This window comes from Cryptomeria japonica, chromosome 11, assembly GCF_030272615.1.
Source record: "Cryptomeria japonica chromosome 11, Sugi_1.0, whole genome shotgun sequence".
NCBI classification, from domain to species: Eukaryota; Viridiplantae; Streptophyta; class Pinopsida; order Cupressales; family Cupressaceae; genus Cryptomeria; species Cryptomeria japonica.
In genome coordinates this window covers 265,450,940-265,474,125 of record NC_081415.1, presented here as the reverse complement: position 1 = coordinate 265,474,125, position 23,186 = coordinate 265,450,940, and the positions used below count along the sequence as shown (strand labels likewise).

Genomic DNA, 23,186 nt, shown 5'->3' with positions numbered 1-23,186 from the left:
ATACATTTTTTCAGAATTCTCTATCACTAACAATATAATTTTAAAAATATTGTGGAGTAGAGTCATAAGATCTTAAAGGCTTCCTCTGCAAGTATGAAGGTTCTTATCAGCAAGCTTGATAGTGTCCAAGGGGATAAGGCCTCTACGAACATCATTGGGGTGAAGGAAGACATCTCTGAAGATAAGGAGACTGGACATGCTAGCAGAACTCGCACTAGCACCAAAAAATAGCAAAGCCAAAGTAAGGAGATTGAGGAAATCAAGCGGACTACTGATAACATGGAGCAACTAGAGTTGGAAGCTGTCGAGCTACTTAAGAGCTTTACCTAGCCTTGGCTTTTTCTCTGTCGGTCCTGTTTGTTTTCTGTTGTCTTTCTGTTGCTGGACTTTTATTTACTGGTTAGTTGTCTTTTATATGTTTGATGTCTCTTTCTTTTTGTAGTGCTTTAATGGATATCTTTTGATCTTTTGTTGTAATGTGTTTCACAGGCCCATCAAAATATGTTTTCCCTTAATAAAAAATTATATAATTTTAGAAAATAAAAAATAAAATCTATGCAAATTGATAGGATATTAATTCATCCAATAAAATAATATAATTGTATCTAAAGACCTTTGAATAAATTTTCTATATTTAAAATTTATGTATCCAAAGATCTTCAAATAGATAACATATATGAACAAATGTGTTGGGTTGTATTATTAAATATAATTTATATTTTCAGCACTCCCTAGAAACTCCTATAGCTTTTGTTGTTTCCATTTGTGCATTTATCATTTCCACTGTTCTGAAGGAATTCAATCAAAATCTCATGCAATATTTGGTCCATCAAAAACCCACATAAACTCTATTCCTGCAGTGGATTTTAACCTCTACAAATTTACTTGTTGATTGAGTAGTTCACAATTGTGTTTGAAGAAACTAATTTCACAATTGTGTTTCAAGAAACTAAATTGTTGTGAAACTATTTTTTCACATGATAAAATTGTAAGCATGCATTCCCACATTTTCTAAAATTTTGTGAGACTCCCTCCATGTCTGCTCATTTTCTCTCCATATCCTATAAATATGTTTTGTTGGAGACTTCTACTTTGTTTCTATCTCCTAGTCTTAGTTGGCATGAAATCCTCCATAAATGCAGAGGTTTATAACTTGTTTAAATCAATCAATAAAAAATTATGGTATTGTCTATTGTAGAATTATTATATTTCCTTTTCATCCTCCAAATTGGTATTAGAGCACATGTTATGTATTATGATACAGATTTGTAGAAGAATAAGATTTGCTGCTTGAAATAGATATAGCCAAATCAACATGAAGGAGAAAGTTAGTGTAGAACACTAAGAGGTTGTATCTTCCAAGAGAAAAGGAAGATCATAGTTCAAAAGTCCTCAAAACTCTAAAAAATAAAAACATTTTAAAAATCCTAAAAATTGGAAAAAAATTCATCAAAATCTAAAAACATTTTAAAGACACGAACACTTTGTACAAGCACAATCAAAACATTAAGAAGACATAACAACATCCCATCAACTTATCAAACCAAACACATTAATTGTGAACAAGAATCACTTTGGCATGCAACATAATATCTATTTTTTTTTGTTATGACTTTTTCTTGTTTTTGATTTTTTTTTGGTGATGTCTTTTAGGTTTTCCAGGATGTCTCTAACTAGAAATTTTATCTCTAGGATGTCTTTGACTACAAAGGCTAGGATGGGGCATCTTCACCTGTTTGTTGCTTGTGGATTGTCTTTAGTAATATGATGACTCATCTGAGGACATGATCATCTAAGATCATCAAGGACATAATGGTTTGATACATACTGAAGCATTCCTGGACTATGTGATGTGTTTTATTTCATGCACTTGGTATTGAATCACTTGGGTCTAATCTATATCCAGATGAGTTTTTCCCTTTGCCATAATAAGCTCGATGATGACATTAGCACTTCAAAAGCACAAGAATTTTCATCAACTTCGTATCCTCTTTCTCATCATTCATTCTTCTTTCTCATCAATTTTCTCTTTTCATCCCCCTTTTCATCATTTCTTCTATCATCTTCTCCATTCTTTTTATTGTAGTGAGATCAATCAATCAACCACTTTATCCAACTGATAGATGTATTTTAATATTTATTTCTCACTCTATCAATCAATCAAATGGCTTCTTGAAATCTCAATTCCCTTGGATCAATCAATCAATCAATCATTGGATCAATTTATCTTGAACTAGAATCAATCCCTATCAGCTCAATTATCTTAATCATCTCAATCAACTTAATCAACTTATCAACATGGCTATACTATTCATTTATATCAATTGTTCAGTTACATCTCATCAACTGTAAATTTCCATCAAATGTACATCTCAACTTAATCACTTGTGCAATATCAATCATCCAATCATTTTCCTGTAATCTATCGAGAGATCAATCTCCATCAATCAATTCAATCAATCTCTCGAGGGGGCATAACCAGTCAATCATCATCCTTACCAATATATCTCTGAGGTACATATCAATTGATATTTTTCTTTGAAACAACACGACATGCTGCATTGTCTCAAAGAGGGGCAAAATGTAGACACATAAATATTTTCATTAATATTTTCATCCTAATCAACTTCAATTTTTCCAATCATTAAGTGGGTTCAAGTTATCATAGCTCTCCATATTATTATATTCATCCATAATATACTTTATCAAATTATATTCTTCATTATTATAATACTCATTCATTAATATTTATTATAATATTATTCTTGATTTAATCCATTAATATATACTATTATTAAATTTATTTTCCAAATCTCCTACAAATCAATTTCATTTTCTATTTATCATCTTCAATTCATATCAATTACTCTCACCTAATGCATGTGGGATAAACATCTCACACTAGTCTTTTATCCCACATTCATCTTGAAACCTGGATTCCAATCTGAGAACATTATAAATACCTTGCCCCTCTCTCTTTCAATAATCTAGAAATTCAATCTTTCATTTGCATGCTTGCATTTTTGACATTTTCTCTTGCATTCAAATTTTCATATTTGTTTATTGTGCTCATTGAATCTCTTTCATCTCTCATCTCTTTGTCATTTCATCATATTTGATATCTTCATATCCATCTATCATAGCTTCTTGTGCATGTACTTATGAGAGCACCCATATTTCAAACATAAGATCTTGATTGGTAGGAGAACAATGGAGTGAGATTTTCTATTTAATGCATGTGTGTTTATGTTTTGTTTTCATTTTTACATGTGTGTTTATTGCAGATACTCCATTGATAAGATGTTGAATCATTTAGATCTTGTGCCATAAGATCTCATATTCGATTTTCTCTATCTACAACTTCAAATAAAAAATGCAATGCAGATCTAAAGCAATAATGTAAATTTGAAAATGAACGATATATAGATTTGAAACTCACACAGAGATATGAAAATAACATGAAACCATACCAAACCCAAAGGGAGAGGTACAAGCAAATCAATAGTCAATGATCTCCTTATTATGATTAAATATCTCCTAAGATTCCATGGATGATGAAAAAGGTTGATGAATACTTAATATTGATGAATTTTCTACTTGTAAGCACCACATAAACCTGTACTTTCACTTCACACAAGTATCTCCTTCATTTGCTATATTTTGATCCTCAAATGAGGGAAAGGAAAGGTTATATATATGAAACCCTAACTTTAATTTTGATCATAGAATGAATTAGAATTGATGAAAATTGACACAAATAAGGAATTAAACATTATAATACCACCAAATTAAGCTCCCAAAATTTGGGTAGAAAAAGCCAGGATCAAAACGGTACCATTTTGGTCTGGTCGACCTTTTTCCAAATTTCTAGGGATGCAAGACATCATTATTATAAAGTAAAATTCAACATGGTAGGTCAATCCAAGGTGTTTAGATATGTGAAAATATGCCTTCAAGATGAAAATTAGGAATTTATTAGGATTAATTAAAATAGAGTAAAAAGGGGCACGTTTAGGGTTAAGGGCCCAATTTTATAATATGTGAATTGATGAGAGAGGACTTAAGATTATTTTTACAGATCATAGAATGTATTTAGGGTCTACCCAATTCCCTATTAGTGTTGTAGGTGTCACTTGGTGTCCCAAAGACATTTCTGCATGCCTCATGTCTAACCTTTTTTCCATTTTCTCTCATCTTGGGTTTCACCTATGTATTTTATCTTAAACATAATGTTTGGGGTGTCTAGGGGTTCATTCTATCCAATAAGGAGGCTCACTAGTCATAATAGATGTGTATCTTAGAGGATGACAATATGGGTCATAGAATAAGGACACTAGTGTGGATTGAGGACACTTGTGTACTACACATTGGTCCTTTTTACACCCTTTTTTAAAGTTCCCATCATTGTCCAAAGTTTCCACCATCATTTAAAATTTACACTATCATTCAAAGTTTCCATCATTGTCCAAAGTTCCCACCATCATCAAAAAATTTCACCATAGTCCTATGTTGGTGCCTAGTCTTGTAGTTTAGTCCAATAGCTCAGAGTTTTTGCTTGACTCTATTTCAGTTGTGTTAGAAAGATAGTGATTTATAGGAACCATTAAAGGTTTCTTGAGCTATTTTTGGGTGATTTTGTATGGTTTTGTTCATGTCTAATTTTGAGTGTGAGTAGGTGCTTGTCTGAGCCAATTGGTGACAAATGTGACCTAATAAGTGATCTTGTTTTCAGAATGAAGTCTTGTAAGTTTAGGAATGATCTTGTGTGACCCTAATCACCTCAATGGCATTTTACTAGGGATTAAGACACATTTGCCCATGTTCAGTTGAAGTTTCTATCTTTACCCCTTTTGCATGTGTAGCATCGTTTATCGATAAATTGATCCAATCTTGAGGTTTGAGCTCCAATTCTTGTTTATGATTCAAATGTTAAATCTAATTACTTCAAATTTAAATAATAATTTAATCATTTTTTTGTTTATTTTTCTCATATCCTCTAGTGTTTCTTGGTAGGGAAATACTTAAGGTGGTGCATACTTTCTCTCATGATGTCCTACAAAATATTAGTACAACATGATAATGATAAAAATGAATGATGCTTGTTAAAAGATCTTAGATGCTTGATGATAATATTTAGATATCCCTATTTGATAGATTTATACTTATGTAATAATTGAAATGAATTTCTTTCTTGATCACTATAATTGATTGCCTAACTAGATTAGTAGGATTTAAAATTAGAAGAGGAATCAAATTTAAGTTTCTTGCATCTTTTTGTGAACAAATTTTCAGGAGAGGCCAAAAACAAGATTACAATTGTTAAGGGCTCAAAGTTGAAATTCAAATATTTTAATGCACTGAGAATAAGAATCTACCCATTTTTGGATACACAAAGGGCTAGGCACTAGTAGGTGTGACCCAAATTGCCATCTAGACCTAGGATAGGCACACTCGGATAGGTTAAGTCACAACCACTAAATTAGGTACAAAAAATAGTGTGAACTTGTGCAAGGTATACAAATTATGACATTCATTTATCCTCCACTTTAGTGGGGATATGAGATATGACCATACACATGGTAAATTATGGAGAATCCAATATCTCTATCTAAGAATTAATGAGATACGATGACTAAAATATGAGAGAGGCAATAACCTCTAGACTTAGGATCCTATAAATCCATAATGCCTCGATAAAAATGCATCATACATACATATGGCACATAGTAAGAAGGAAAATACATACACATAAGTTGAAACATAAACATGGTTAGTAACATGAACAAATCCTCATACATGAAGCATATACTAAACACATATAGAGATTTCATGAAGTATACATGAAAAATAAAGGCATGCAATATATGACATCTCAAACTAGCAAGATCCATAGATCTTGACTAGGAGTCACATCCATAGACACACAAGGTATGAGATCTTGGAATAATAAAATCCATGAATCTTGGATAGGATCCATATCCACAACAATGAAAGTCACAAGGTAGCAGATCTTATGTATATATATATATATATATTTGAGATCTTATGTGTGTGTGTGTGTGTATATATATATATATGAGATCTTATGTGTATATATATATATATATATATATATATATATATATATATATTTGCAGTATTAGTGACATTTTATTCGTAAAATGATTATTATTTTAACTAGAAAAATAGATATTTTTGTATTGTTGTGTGTGTGTGTGTGTGTGAAATTTGGAATTAAGAAGAGTATGAATTTAATGTTAATATTGATTTGATATTAAATTATTAACTTTGAAAAACAAAGTACTTATTAGTAATCATAGATTAATTTAGTCAATATTGCTTCAGTTGAAATGATCTTTATTTGGATTAAATAACGGCTTGTTTAGATAGTAACTTGCTTTAATTCTGTAAAAGATTTCTTGGCCTTTTTCTTGCAAGAGAAACTTGTTTTTAGTCACTTATTGGATTGGGAGCTTAATGGTTTAATTTTATTTAAAAGGGAGATTTTCATGTGTGTGTGGGTATGGATTTTTAATCAAGTCATTGTGCAAGTCAATTGGGTGTATGTTGACTTAGACCTTTCATGTGTTTTCCTGAACTGTAAATTTCCTTATCTAGGAGGAATTAATTAATTGAAAGAGTTACTATGGGATAATTAAAGTTTTTAATTATATTCTTGGATTGTCTTTATTATTCCTTAAAATGGATATATGTTTAGTGTGCAAGTGAATCCTTTTTGGATATTTACTCCATTGGAGGATTTTGGGTGTTTATTTGAAAAGAGTAATTCTTGTGTTTATGATGGTATGGTGTTGAATGCGAGACTATCATGCAAGTTAATTGGTTAAGTTTTGATTGTCGTTGTACTTGCTTTATCCCTGTTGTGGTCTTGTCTTGTGAATAGATCAGTTTGTCTGTTTCACACCTCCAGTTGGTTACACCTTGGTAGAGGGTTTGATTAATGAAGTATGTTTCTTCATTTTTGCTTTAACTTTATGTGTTTGGTTGTCTTTTGTGTTTTACCTTGGAGTTCTTTGGAGGTTGTGTAGTGTCATAAGGAAGAGTGGCTTTCAAGTGGGGGCTAGGGCTCAAAGTGGCTGCCAGGATAACCTGTCAAAAGTTGGATAATTAAGTGATAACCTAATAATCTATTAGGGATTTGCATAGTTAAAACATTAATCAAGATTAATTGTTCCCCACTCATGGTTGAGTGCTCGTACAGACTCAAGATGTAGTGGGAAGGTTTGGAATGGCAAAACCAACCACCTTGTCCTCACGAAAGGTTTGTTGGGTTTGCATGAGTCATGGATGGGGGTCGGGGGTTCGGGAGAGGATACCAGGATAACCCAAGATGGGGATCAGGGCCTATGGAGGCCTTCTAGGATAACCCATACTAGCTATGCAATGACACTCTTCCCTTATGTTCACTAGTGTATAGTCTTGTGATGGATTTACGTGGAGCATTCTTGTGGGAGTCATATCTATATGCTTATGCCTTATGTGAGCACCCGATGTACATGTTAGACCATGTGATGCTTTATTGTGGTTTATTTTAGGGCCTTATTACTATCTCCTAGTATGAAGGGGTGGTCCCTTTTTAGGCCACATGGTCAGGTGGCAGTGTCACTTTCCATCGGGTGTTTTGTTTGTTCCTTCTTGCGAGGGATTAGCTTCACAGGTGCTCTAGTTTCTCTCTTGGATTTACTCCATTCCTTATACTAGTTGGATCCTTTTTGTTCTTCTTGGATCTATTTTGTTTCTCTTGGACCTTATATGGTCGGTTGTATCATTTTTTTATATATATGCCTTCATGGCAAGTTGTAATTTGATGTAATCATTATGTATTTTTATGAGACTTTATGACTTAAATGCAATGTTATTACGATGTGACTTAGATGGTAGATCTTGTAGTTATGTGAATGAAATTATTGATTAATACAATGATAAAGATCATGAGGCTTATAACTTTAGAAATGAAATGTAACTGAACACAGTTGTATGAATTCAATCATGCTTGTTGTAATCTCTTGATGAAACTTAATTTCTCAAATGCTTATGATTTTTCCTTCAAAAAGACAACCCACATCATTATGTAATAATCATCAATTAGTAACATAAAGTATCTATCACCCTCATACAGGATCTCAAGCTTCACTGAGATCTCATGTGCGGTCTGAAGTTCCATAACATTTGTCATTTCAGAATCAGTCAAGGAATTGAGTAATGCTTCATTTGCTCTTATACTCTATCCAGCTTCCTTAACCTCATCAGGAGTGGATGGTCCATTTTGAGGAACAACATAGGCATTCTTAGTCTTCCAATTATCTTCTCCAAGACATTTCAAATGTACCTCCATCTCTTTCTTTCATACAGTGTAGTTGCTTCCATCAATCCTCAGACTGTCTTTCTTGAAAAGAATACCTTGAGCTGCCATCCCGGATCTCCTCAAGCTATTTGGCTTCTACCAAAGGATCTAGCTCGGATATCAATTGTTAGCAGCAATCAAGAAGGAAGACTAAGACGGGGGGTGAATCAATCTTCACAGGATCTCAAAACAAATTAAACTTCAAGACATAAACTGATAAACCATGGCAATAATAGATAAGCAAATTAATAGCACAACACATAACACTAAGATTTTGACGTGGAAAACCTGGTTAAGGAAAAAACCATGGTGGGAACCTACCCACAATAAGATTCAATACTCTGTAGTAGTATGTGAAAATATTACAATGGGGAATGCACATGCATTCAAGAACACTGCTTAGAGTTCACTCCTCAAAAGATATATGCCTAGAAGGATACAACCCTCAAGGAAGTCTCACTGACTTACAATATGATTCGAACTACAATCCAGAAGGAATGAATTGCAATAATAGCATCTACAAATATTCGATGACAGTTTCAGTTAAGCATAGTTGTCTACCCTACAACACCAAACTCACCACAACACTTCACTGAATGATATATCCTTTGTTTGCACATTTACCTCTCTCTAATAATGCAAGCACAATACCGACACCAAAATTACATAAGCATATCACCTATATATACAAATCATCAACATTGATAACAAGGTTGGCTAAACCCTCAACTCATAATTACAAAAATTACATTACACGATACAAAGACCAATCACCAGACTAATATTATGATTTATATTACATAGATAGGGCCCAATTCAAATTACCAAACAATTACATCTACCAGAAATCCCACCAAGATCAATCGCAACACACTACACCACCAGAAATACTACATAACACCCAAATTATCACCAGTTCAAAGAAATCACCAAAAACTCACTCAACGATCAATGTAGATTGCCAAAAAAAATAGAAAATGACTAGGAAACAACATCAAGTATGTTAGAATCATCCAAAATAGTTGCACCAACATCTATTTTCAAATCTTCATCGGTCAATGTCTCAAAGCTCAAGAACACAACCAATCAGCAACTGTCATGAAGAAAGATAACTTGTGGCACACCAAATCACAAACCATCTAAAATGAAGATACACAAGATCATCCCAAATAATAATCCAAAATCTCAGCACAAGATCTGATCACACTAGAATATACCAAAGGGAATACCAGAATCTGCAAAACAGTGATCAACAAAACCAAACTACAAAACCAAACCAAAAACCCTTTCCAAACTCACCAGAATAACTCACTAGAATATGTTGACATCAATGACAACAACATATCCTAGCAGCAACAATGAACAACCAAATCCATCAATCTTCCCAATAATCCAACACTATACATACTATTGCTCTGCAACACCTTTACTCTGTACACTCTCACTATATCCAGACCAATCCAAATCATCGAGTTTGACATCAATGACAACCAAACATATAATTCTAACATGAACATCATTAGAAAATAATGTTATCAAGGGTCATACCCTGATATTTATATGTAATGTTCTAATATAAGGTTATACAAGCTTATGTATTACATGTTTTATAAGCATATCCCATTTGAAATAATTATAGTCTAATAACTATTAGATTATTAATTATTTATATGAATGAGGTTTATTTAAAATGTGGGATTAGTGAAGTCACCATTCCTCCTATTTTTAAGGAGTTTCTCTCTCATTTCAGCGGTGTGTGAACTTGGAGATTTGTAGTGACTTGTATCACTATGCAGAAGAGGTATTATTGGATATGTAGAAGTATTGGAGGAGTGGCCCTAGGTTCAAGTCTATTTTATGATAGACTACATTTGTAAATGTTTTAATAAAATGATTCTTTATGGGGTATTTTACCCAAAAGGGTTTTCCCCATGTATATCTTATGTAATGTGTTAATTTATATTTATATGATTCTTAATGTATTTATTTTATATCTTGTTTACAATTATTAGTATCATAAGATCCTAATTTATAACATGTTATCAATGTAGGTGATGAAATACTAATCATTTTTATAGGTTATACTATAAGACATGTTGAAGTTGATGAGAATCTTTATCACACTCAATCAACACATGCATAAGGCTATTTGTGTAATACATTTGGTGTATTTTTTCTAATACTCTTAAAGCAATTCAACATAGATAAGTAAAAAACTTGAATCATTTCTTTCACGAGTAATATCTAAGAGAATTTTCAAAAAAAAAATATCCCTAACATATTCATATAGCATAGGATTGTGATTGTTATCTATTTGATTTTTAAGTGATGTATGATATTTATTTTAAATATTATATGCCATAATCAATTTAAAATTATTCTTTTATCCTTAAAATACAATAATGTTATAATCAAAACCACATATTGTTTTGGATTTTTAAGAGGATCATCATATAATTTAAAAAACACAGCTATTATTTGATGCGCTATTTTATTATTTTAAAAAAACCAATTTATGAAAGTCAAGTTAAGAGATTCTATTACTTTTACACAAGTGATATCTTTAAAAATTCATATTGTTTCTTAAATACTTATGCAGCATAAGATTGTACTCACCAACCATCTAGCTATTAAGTGATGCAAAAATTATATAACTTGCAAATTCTTAGATAACAAAAGATAACATATCTATTATTTTTTTGATATATATTATTATACTATATAATACATGTATTACACATCACTACTCATTAAAGTCTATTATATGTATATTAATGCTTTATAATTATAACCTTTTGATTCAATTACCATATAATATAACCAAAAAATATTTTTAAAATAGCCATGCATCATATAGGCACATGGAATTATGAATAGTTTAAACCACGTTGTGGTACTATGTTTTAATTCATACTCTCCTTAATAGGTCGAATACTCATAAAATCCAAAGGACGTGTTTTTTGAAAGGGTGAGCTTAAAAGGCATGACTATATTCACATGCTTTTAACTTCAAAATGAAATATTTTGAGAGGATATTAATTAGGAAAAGTCCATTCCCAAATTTAAAATTGGGAGGCTTTTCACATTTAATAAATCCATGAGATAATGTGTCTTGAAAATAGCCATGAGATAATATTCTACTAAGAGTGTCCACCTTCATGCTAGGTCCTTGGGGTTTCTTCAAAAAGCTTGTGTGAGATTAGTTGGCACTTAATAGTTTCTCAAATGGTTTTGCACACTTGATCGACCTCTTTGTTTTCTTTCCTTCATTTCTAGCTTATGGATCGTAATATATTAAGCATAACTTATAATTACAATTTAATTAGTAAAAGTTTGTATTTAATAATTAACTAATATTATATTTTAAAGAATTTATTTATCAATATTGATGTTCTCATGTAAAGTCAAGAGAGTCTTAATGTCCATCACATAATCAAGTTTGGTGATTATAGCCCTCTAATTATGAAGGCTTATTAAAATTTTCATAAATCTTCCCCATCAACACTCAAATAATATTTCATAGGACATGATGTAGATCCGCAAAAATTGAAGGTTGTATGCTTGCATTGATTTTCCTTATCCAAACATTGTGTATTTTAAAGTTAAATTCTACTTGTTTTTTGTTGGTTTCTAGACCACATCATACCATCTATTAGCAAGTAGAAAAACGTATTTATCACTTATTTTATAGCACTCAAACAATTGTAAGCAATTGATAGGGAAAATATGTTCACTTTTTGGAGCCTTAATGATACTTCAAAGTATTCTTCTATAGAAGGTTCCATTAATATCCTTATAAAATAACCTTTTTCACCTTATGATACTTATTGATATTATAGAAGCCTTGTAATTCATGGAAGAACTTTTCCTCCTATATAAGTTTCCAATTAGGCTAATTATATAAAGTTTTGGTATGTTTTACTTGGGTCTATTATACTTCCTTTATCATAGATGGAAAATGCTATAACTCTAAATTCTTTTGTCCCAAATAATTTATGATATTGATATAATCATGCCTATTTCAAAAATGAAATATGAAAGGTTGAAGTATCAGTACGCATATCTCTAGTCAAATGATTCTTTATAACTAACAACTATGGAAAGTATTCATAATTTTCTTTTCTATATTAAATATATAACAAATTGTAAACTCATACTACGCAACACTTTTTATGACTAAAATATACCATTACTAGCATAGTAGAAATTTAGCATAGTAATTAAGATACTTCAAAATAAAAAGTTTAACAAATAATGATCAATCATACATACATCCCCATGCTAAATATTTACTCACATATAAATCATATATAACCAAATAAGAAATCTAATGTAAGCTATAAGATCAAACTAATCTTGATGCAGGGGCATCGAGTTGTTTTGTAGACACAGATCCTATCGCCACATCAACTGAAAGTTGAGTAGAATAATTAGTTACCTTTGGCAAAATGAAGTTGTTTGATTAATGAGTAGTGAAAAGAATTAGTTATGAGGGGTAATGAAACGGTCAAGAGAAGTTGAGCAGTTTGGGAGAAATTGAACCGAGAGTTAAATTGGGCAAACAGAGGCAGAAGAAGGGATTGGGCACATTTGTGTGGGGACCAAAAGGGGAGAGGCTAATAGGCCAATCGAAAAGAAGGTGATTCGAATGGAATGAGAAGAGGCTAGAATTGGCAGTACAAGAAGAGGAGAATCATAGTTGATGAGGTGTGTTGATAATCGATGCAGAAAAAAGAGGTCCAAATTGGTCGAGTGAATAACAGTGGAGTAAGCTAAATTCAAAGGCCCTGATAAAAGGTCAGAGCCGAAGAGTGATGAGTAGATGAGGAGGCATGTAGAGATAGGAAAAGAAATGTAGGTTGTGATTAATTGCAAAGGGTTGTCCGAATGTAGAGAGGAAGCCGATCAAATACGTGTATGGAAAAATGGTTGAATGTAGACATCTATTATTGTATGTAATCTTCATCACATGTTGAGCGATAATAAAGTTAAGGTTTGGGTATTCATATCTATCTTGTTGATTGTTAATGTTGTCTCTTGGTTTGTATGTAACCTAGTGCTAAGTGATTAGTTCAATACATTTATGTTGTCGAATTCTATTATTCTCTATTTTGTTCCTATCACGGTTTTAACAAGAAGCCTGTAGATACTGGTTGTTTTCCTGAACTTACTATCATTGTTGCCTGAGTGTTGAATGTGTGTTTGGATTTTATCCTAGGCGTCCCCATCATTGTTATGTATTTTGGAGAGTTATCTTGGGCCACCCCATCAAATCTAAAATCAATATGTGACAAAATGTTGATCTTAATTTTGAGTTTTACCACATGTCTATATTACATTATACCTTCTAAGCATAAGAAAATTTATTTCTATTTATTTAAAACTATCATATTATACTATCTCTATTAGACTACTTATCATCATCATGCATTTTCTCACCTACAAGCTAACTATTTATAGTTATAAGATGATCTCTCCCACTTTGATTTCTTATGCAGTACACTTGAAAGTTGTCTATCTAGCATTAAATATCAAATCTTCTCCTACAAATTTATAATAAGGTAATTTATTAATGTCGTTAATCTATAATAAATTTATCTACATGATATTTAAGCCGATAGGCTTTTAGTGGGGGGTGTTTGTTGTCGAAGTGCAAGACAATCCGACCGAATTTTTCTCAGTGGCTGGAATTTCCCCGTCGCGGTGTATGACGTGTTTTTCAAACAATAAGTAGCTGAGACAAGGGAATCTGGAACCCTAAATATGTTGGCACATTTATGGTTGGTGTGGTTATTTTTTAGGGAATTCATGCACCGCCATGAAGACAAACGGTCATGGGCACTCTTGCAGATTGTGAGGTATGTTTAGGTTTTTGTGGAATCTTATTTTTATTGCAGACCATAGTTAAATAGGTTTATTGACTGTGTTCAAATATGGTGTTCTTCTGATTGTTTTGCAAGGATTTCTAGAGTAGAGAATGCTTTGACAGCCAACATGTTGGAAGATTTTGCCAATTTCACAAGCCTAGGTATGAGATTCTTATTGGCTACTTTATACTTATTCAAGGATTCCTCTTCACACAAGGCTTACAAGTCTTGCACTTCCTTTAATTGTTCTTCTTCATTACTCTCCACATTGTTGAGAAGCTCCTGATATTGTAATTTCTCTGTCTCCATTCTGCAATTGATTGTTTGAAAGCAAAATTTGGTTTCATCTTACAATTCTTCAACTCAACCCCTATCGGGCACCTGGTATAACCCTCTTCAAACCATCTCTCAATTGCAGAATGCTCATAGGTCTGACTAGAAGCAATCTACACTGCATCCCTCATTGAATCCTTGGTAATGGGGCAAATAAATGACTGTAAAGGAAGCATAGGAATGTGTCTATGGATATTATCAACCTTCTCATAAGAATGAATTTGAATAGGCTTACGCTTCGATGCAATTGCCTTCTCTAGTAGAATAATGAACTGTTCCAAATACAACGAGTACACCTTTCCCCTCAATTCTACTACCTCGGTCCTCTCCACCTTCAACTTAGCCAGTTCAGTGGAAAAAGAATCATTATCCGATGCAATCCTTAAACTATCAACAATTTGTTCTGCAAGCTTGTTGCTGAGAGAATAATCAGACACAATTGAATCAAGAGCCCCATCATCAAATGAATTGCAGTGAATCTGATCCTTGGGATCCAGTTTTGGCATCCCCTTCTCTAAAATTTCTTTAGCCTCCGAAACATGGAGTCTTAAGGCATCTAAAGAGCCTTCCAGGACCACGTTATCTAAAAAAGCCCCAGATATTGCCACACAATTTTTTACTTGATCTATTAGGGTCGAGCAACAAGTTAATAGATATAATGAAGACCTACCCAATATGTCATGGAGCATAATTTCAGAATTCTTAACCTCAGCTTCCAGTTGAGTCATCTCCAAGGTAGTGTACTCAACGGGCATTATTTCTAAATCTTTTTGAAGCTCCCTCATAACCTGGGCTAAATTCCTCAGAAACCCTGCAAATTGGAGAATATTTCGATTTACAACATGCTATTTCTTGGGGCAAACTTCTTCTGCAACTTTGGCTAATCTACAAAGATTTTTATTCATGGTCTTTACCATTTTTATAGTATTGGCAAAAGATGAAAAATTTGCAGTTTGCTCCATAGAATTTGGCAGAACTATTGTTCCCAACTTTCAAAAAAACTGTACTATAGGACTAAAAGTAGAACCACCTCTTAACCACCAGCCACCTCATGTTCATTGGGGTCGTCACTGGAACCTGGTTTGTTCCTAAGAGTTGCTTGTTTAACAATACAAACTAGTAAGAGTTACTTGTTTAACAATAAAGGCTATGAAAGTCTTTAAGGATAGGACCAAGTGTAGGCATCGGTGAAAATAAAATCCAAGTCTATAATATAGCAAAATGTAGTCACAAAGATTAAACTTTTGGTATTTGGGATGCAAGGCATTTGAGTTTCCAAGGGAGTATGATGGTGCTTGTCTGCAAATGAGGCTTTCCTATAGCCCACCAGCACACTTGTTCCTTTTCCTTATGTAATGGACCAACTACAATCTTGCAGGGGCACTAGGTCTGCTAAGAATACTCATATACAAGGTTTGTGTATTTGTTTGCATTCTAAATGTTTGTATAACTATAGACAACCGTGGTAGATAATGTTGTTAAATGGATTTTTTTTTTCTATTTTTTTCTTTATTTTGTGTGCTTTATCACCATAGGTAGGAGCTTTTGCATGGATGGAATGGGTAGATACCCATGGATTAATTGGGAGAACTTTGGGAGTCCAAGATTGATATATTTTTTGATTGATGAATGTCAGTTTTTCCCTAAATTCAGTCATAATAGTTATTGATATTTCAAAGTGGGAATTGTGCACGCTTATGTTGATGGTACCACTACAATGTCAACACATGAACGAAAAGCCAACATTAAAGAATTTTATGGTAAAACCTAATTTTCTCTTTTTAAGCATAACATGGGATAACTTGATTAATTAATTAAACATCAACAGTATATCGTATACATCTAATTCAGCACTTGGTATGATGTAATGTCTTAACATAATGATTTAATTTTCCTTGTTCAGCTGTAATATTTCCATCTTTAGTACAACTTGAAGGAGGGATATCAAACATGGAAGATTGTAAACAGAAAGCAATATGTATGGAAAGATATAAGAAAAAGGTTGATGAAGAGAGGGGACAACTTTCTACACTCAATTTGGAATGGGAGGAAGAATGTGAAATATGCATCGAGACCAATAGTAAGATTGTCTTGCCTAATTGCAACCATGCCATGTGCTTGAAATACTACCGAGAACGGTAAGGATTTTCCTTTTATCTTCTACATGCTTGCTAGCTCAATTCTACTGTCTAACTGAGTTTAGGTGGAAACAGAGTTAAAACCTAATGGATTTGTTATTGCAGGCATGCACGAGCATAGTCATGTCCATTTTGTCATGATAGTTTGAAAAAGTAAATTCAAGAGATTTGTGGATATTTATAGATAGTGGAGAGGTAGTGGATATGACAACATTGGCAAGAAAGAACTTGAAAAGGCTATTTATCTATGTTGGAAAATTGCCACTCTTGGTTCCTGAGAGTGTATTTAGTGTTTATGATGCTCATTATGATTCCCACATCAAATGAAAGTTGTTGATGTTATTGCAGCTCCCTAGTGTCTTTCTGGCATTAACTGGTCGCAACTAGTGTTTAAATATAATTGTTCATTGGATTCATTGGATTTAACAACCCCTGGATTCAGAAGGATGGAGGCAAAACAAAGCTTCCTGCTCATTCTTTGAAATATTTGCAGTCAAAGGTCAAAGAATGACCTTTAGCTAAATTGTTTGTTCCATTTGAGAATCTCAAAGATATAGCTTCTATTATTTTGCCTGTATGGTCCCTAATTACATAACCCCCACTAGATACTTTTGGGTTTCCCTTAGCAACACCATCAAAGTTTAACTTAAAACTTACCTTCAAGTGGACAGATCTAATTAATCTTGCATTTGTCAAACTTGGTTTTAGGCTATTGAAAAAAAATTCCTTGAAATAGTAATTTAATGTATTCCCAGCTCTTAAGAATACTTGAGTCCTAATCTGAGAGTGGAGAATCAATTTCCTTAGGTTTGAGCACATAAAATTAACACATTTTGAGATTGGTAGCTCAATTTTATAAGAAACTTGTTTAGCTTCTGAAGTTTCTTTCATGAAGATCCTCTTGTTGTGTTCCCGCCAGATGTTCCAAATTACCATATGTGGGATTACTCTCTATAGGTATGCAAATAGGCATTTCTTATAAATAATGAGCCAACTTGCAAAGACATCCCAAAGATTGTTTTGGAGAGGTGTGTGCCAATTCAATTTATTTATGATGAAGAACCCACATTCTTGGGAAAAAGGACATTGAGAAGAAGATGATCCATTTCCTTCTAAGCTTGCCAACAAAGGACACAATTGAATGGGTCTGGAATACCAAGTTTTACCAATCTTAAGCCTTTAAGAATCCTTTTCTTAAGAGCTAGTCATGCAAAGCAACCTAATTTAAGAAGCATAATTTCATCTAAAAAACTATTTTGTCTTAATTCAGATAAATACAAAATCAAGAAGATTTGATTGAGTTTAATATACCACCACTTGGGTGTTTTGTGCTTATGATTCCAATTCATTGTATGATTATATTTTTTGAAGATGATAAATAGGGATTCTATGAGCAAGCCTAGAGTTGAATTCTAGAATTTCAAAACTAATAGATGTAATGTATATTAGAACATAAATTACATGTAGATGTTATTTGTTCGTACCAGTTGTAGCCATATCATTATATTAGAATATAAATTACATCTAGATGTTATCTATTCATACCAGTTGTAGCCATTGCATACAATAACATGCCATTTGGCATTCTGATTTGTTAGTCTTTTATGTACTTTTAATTATCTTATATGTCATTTATTATATTACTGTGTTCAATTTGAACCATCTAATATACCTAAGCATGCCATTTATGGCATAGCTGTGTTCAATTGAAGCCATATAATATACATATTTCTTCAAGTAGGTAAATTCATAAATTGTTCTATTCTTATTTAACTGGTGGTTGAAATGCAGAGATGTTTTCAAACTATCTTATTCCTAATTTATTCTTCTTTAATTGGTTGTTGAAATGCATTAATATTTCCAGACAGGCTTATTCCTTATTTATTTATATAACCATTTCACAAAGTTACATTCAGATCAACATCTTCCTTATCATGTCGCTCTATAGAGTTAACCATCACATAAAGCACAGTATTTGAAATGCACTGGATTATCTTTTGTAAGAATATATGCTTATGGATTCAATGCTAATCTTGTTTCGGAAAATCTTGTAATTCCTTGCAAATTTTTTTTACCTACTTCTAATGTTATAACGCCTTTACAATCAGACCTATCGACCTCCTATTGTAGGCACTCCCCCTGCAACTGCTAGTCTTACACACTTCCTCATTTGATGTATTTTGTTATATGGCCTTACCCAATATTACATCCTAAGAAACAAATTGATCAAAACTATACTCAATAAAAGATGTTTAGCATCTTTATAGTTTCCTGATTCTCAAATGTGAGTTGTGTATATTAGATAAACAAAACAAATCTATAAATATAATCTTTAATATAGTTCACTTAAAGGTTTTCTAATAATATTTTTTACTTAAGGATTTCTAATAATATTCATCTTGGAAAGGATCAGATGTACATAGAGAGCTATTAATTACTCACACTCCTCAAACTGTGAATAGGATAACTTTATTGCAACAGGAAAATAACATATTCACAGTGATGATGGAAATTCAAGGTCAAAGATGGTTGGTTTCCTAGTCGTTCATTGAATCAAGGCCAAACAGCCAGTCAATTGTGATGGATGCTGCACTTACAATTACTCTAATGGACAAACTATACGAAATATGATTGCATGAACCGAAGAAAAAGGGCGTCCTTGAAATGGTTTCAGAAACATTAAAATAAATAAATACAAAACAATGTTCAACGACAGTGTCATAAGTGGTACAGTGATAAAGATCAGCATTTTAAAAGCAAGGAATAGTCTGAGTGCATGCAATGTACAATGACAGTTTGCAGTACTTTGTTTCAAATGATACCATCATATGTCTCTTCAAACAGCGAATATTGCAACAAGAAAACACCATACTTGCTTTCATATTGATAGAGAAGATTCACAGTGATGAAGGATATTGAAGGACAAAGAAAGTTGATTTCGTAGTTATTCATTGAATCTGAGATGCAGCACCGACAACAATATAAAGAAATTAATGATCAGAATCTTCTAATATTGTATTGCTTAGTTAATGTTGGAGAACTTTAAACACTAACTTTTCAAAAGGTACAGTTAGCAAAGCAGTGTCTAGATCAAATGTACATTCATTTTCTGTCATGGTGAGTTGTCATGCAATCACTGAGATTCAGAGTAGTAGAGATTATTGTAACAAGTTGAAGGAAATTGTATAAGTACATCCATTGCAATCATCTTATGCTGTTTTCATATTTTTTATATAGGGGAAAAGATCTAGTAGTTGTACACCCTAACTTTGCGCTTCTCAAAATCTTACTTGGAAATTTCAAATTAGTGTTAGATAAATAAAACAACATTATAAATATGAATTATGAATTATGAATTATGAATATGAATTATGTATGTTTGATCAATAAAACAACACTATAAATATAATATTTAATATAGTTTACTTAAAAGGTTTTCCAATAATGTTCTTTTCTTAAGGATTTCTAATAATATTCATCTTGGAAAGGATCAGATGTAAATATAGAGCTATTCATTACTCACACTCCTCAAACAGTGAATAGTATAACTTTATTGCAACAAGAAAACAACATATTCACAGTGATGATGGAAATTCAAGGTCAAAGTTGGTTGGTTTCCTAGTTGTTCATTGAATCAAAAGACCAAACAATTGTAATGGACAAACTATACGAAATATGCTTGCATGAACCGAAGAAAAAGGGCGTCGTTGAAATGGTTTTAGAAAATAAATACAAAACAATGTTCAACGACAATGTGATAAGTGGTACAGTGATAAAGATCAACATCTTAAAAGCAAAGAATAGTCTGAGTGCATGCATCTGAGATCATCATATTTCTCTTCAAACGGTGAATATTGCAACAAGAAAACACCATACTTGCTTTCATATGGATAAAGGAGATTCAGAGTGATGAAGGATATTGAAGGACAAAGATAGTTGATTTCGTAGTTATTCATTGAAACTGAGATGCAGCACCGACAACAATATAAAAAAATTAATGATGAATCTTCTAATATTTTATTACTTAGTTAAAGTTGGAGAACTTAAACACTAACTTTTCAAAAGGTACCAGCGTCTAGGTCAAATGTACATTCATTTTCTGACATGATGAGTTGTCATGCAATCACTGAGATTCAGAGTACTGCAATCATCTTCTGCCGTCTCCATATTTCTTATATAAATGATCATTTTCTTTATTCTATGTACGTGAAGAGACAGTAACAGTTGTACACATAGGGCAGGTGAAGGTGAGATGAAGGGCATGGGCTATTCTCCACATCAAATAACACAAAATGGTATCTTTTAGAAAATTTCAAATTTGTTTAACATAATGGTTTTTTTGTGATTTAATAGGGGAGAGGATACAATAGTTGTGCACCCTAACTTCGCGCTTCTCAAAATCTTATATGGAAATTTCAAATCACTCCCAATCTTTTATAGGAGCTTACTTGGTAAGTCTCCTAATTATAACTAAGGTTTCGGGGTCACATTATCAAATATGATGCCACATCAACATGTTTTTTGCCAAAATGTCCAAAACAACCCAAAAAAAAATGTGAGACCTGCAAAAGGGGCCCCAATACTTGTGCAGCTGATGTGGCATCACATGATTGGTTGCTTTTTATAATAAAGGATATATTTCATTCAATTATTGGAACTCATCATCACCAATAACAACTTTAAAGTCACAACTATTGGTCCAATGTTGTACAACAGTATTAAATCAACAACTTCAATCACAAAAAATTAATCTGTTTTATATTTTATGAATTTTAGAAAGTGTACACATTATCATTTCAAGTAGCGAGGATATAGATTTTCAATATATATCATTGCCAAAAATGAATACCAAGATTTTTAATATGTACCCATTAATGTGAGATGAACCCAACATTGTGGGAGTAAGAAAGAGGAAATGAGGTGTGTGTCATCTCACAATGGAAGAAGGCTTTCCTTCTCCCGTTTTTCTTTATGAGATGATTATTATGTGAGGCTTAATTTTTACCTATCAAACTCATGAACAGTTGAAATAAAAGTGTACCAATAAAAATAATTTTTTCAAATATAATAGTTCATCAAACTATTAGTTTGAGAAGTTTTTCTTTTGAAATTGTTTTTGTTATACATATATAAGGGAATATTTCAATTGTTTACCAGGATTCAAAGAGCATACCAGGGGAAAGAACCTTGGGTAGAAAACCTCCGATCACAGCTCATAAAATTAACCCATAGTATCTAACAGATTAGCCTATACACCCCGCCCAAAACCACATACAAAATGCGGTCACAACACATATAATATCAGTTTTACATAGAGTCCATATGGCAATTTGCAAAAAAAAAACTCATCAGATAATTTTCAAATGTAGACTCCACAGCTGCTATCAATGGAAGAAGACAGAATTTTCCAAAGCCCTGTGCCAAATCCCATGATCCAAAAACCTTCCTGCCAAAAAAGAAAGTATCAAAAAACCTTTGGAAAAACACTATTGTATCAAATACCATGAGCTCGAACTCTCCTCCAAACAACGAACATGAATACTTGAAATGAAAGGGGGAGGCAGGAATAATTATCATCATAAAATTTTACATCAACATTACTCAAGAAAATCACATAACTATTGTTGCAAACCTTCTCATACCCTAGAAGGAATTTCCTCAAAACCCACCTCTCGCTGATTAGCATTGCTATCAATGGCTAAATTTGCCAAATAATCCACAATCTTATTAACTTCTCTGTAACAATGGGATAACAAGAAAGACTCAAACAATTCTATTTTTTGTAAAATGAGAACAAGTATATACTGCAAATTCCAACAATTCGATTTCTTTTTCATAACACACTGAATAATCACTGTAGAATCACCTTCAATTATTAAGTCCTTAATTCCCAAAGAAATTGTCATATCCAATCCAAAAGACAAAGCATGAAATTCTACATAATTCTTAGTTTTAAAACCAATAGCATGACACTTAGCTCGACTAAAATTTGCATTGTGATCATAAATTACCATGCCTACCCTATCCGACCCAGGGTTACCACGAGAGGCCCCATCAAAATTTAGTATAAAGTGCCCCTGCGGAGGAGGTTTCCATCTAGCAGAGCATCTCTTACCTATTGCATCATTCTATTTTAAAATTGAACCATGAGAGGGTAAAACCGACAACATCTTCCAAACTCTAGTAACTCTACTATCCCAGTGTGAAAAAAAAGTAAGATTTTTCAAATTCTTATAAATAAACGACAAAGCAACCTCAGAGATTGAAGACTCAATTTTTGATAGAACCTCGGACACAAGAGAACTTGTTTTTTTAAATATCATGTTCTTTTTCTCTAGCCAAACATTCCAAATCATAATAGATGGAGATATGATCCAAAGGCATGCATAGAAAGATGAAGCAAACATAAAGGTCCAAGATCTAAAATGGGAAATGAGATCCTTACCAATAACAAAGGATATATTTAACTTCTCAAACAACCAC

The 23,186-nt window shown here is 32.5% G+C and overlaps 1 pseudogene; it reads left to right on the top strand.

Annotated features, from left to right (window-relative positions):
- The first annotated feature begins 15,468 nt into the window (after positions 1-15,468).
- Positions 15,469-17,030, top strand: LOC131069657 (E3 ubiquitin-protein ligase AIRP2-like; annotated as a pseudogene).
- The last annotated feature ends 6,156 nt before the right edge of the window (positions 17,031-23,186 follow it).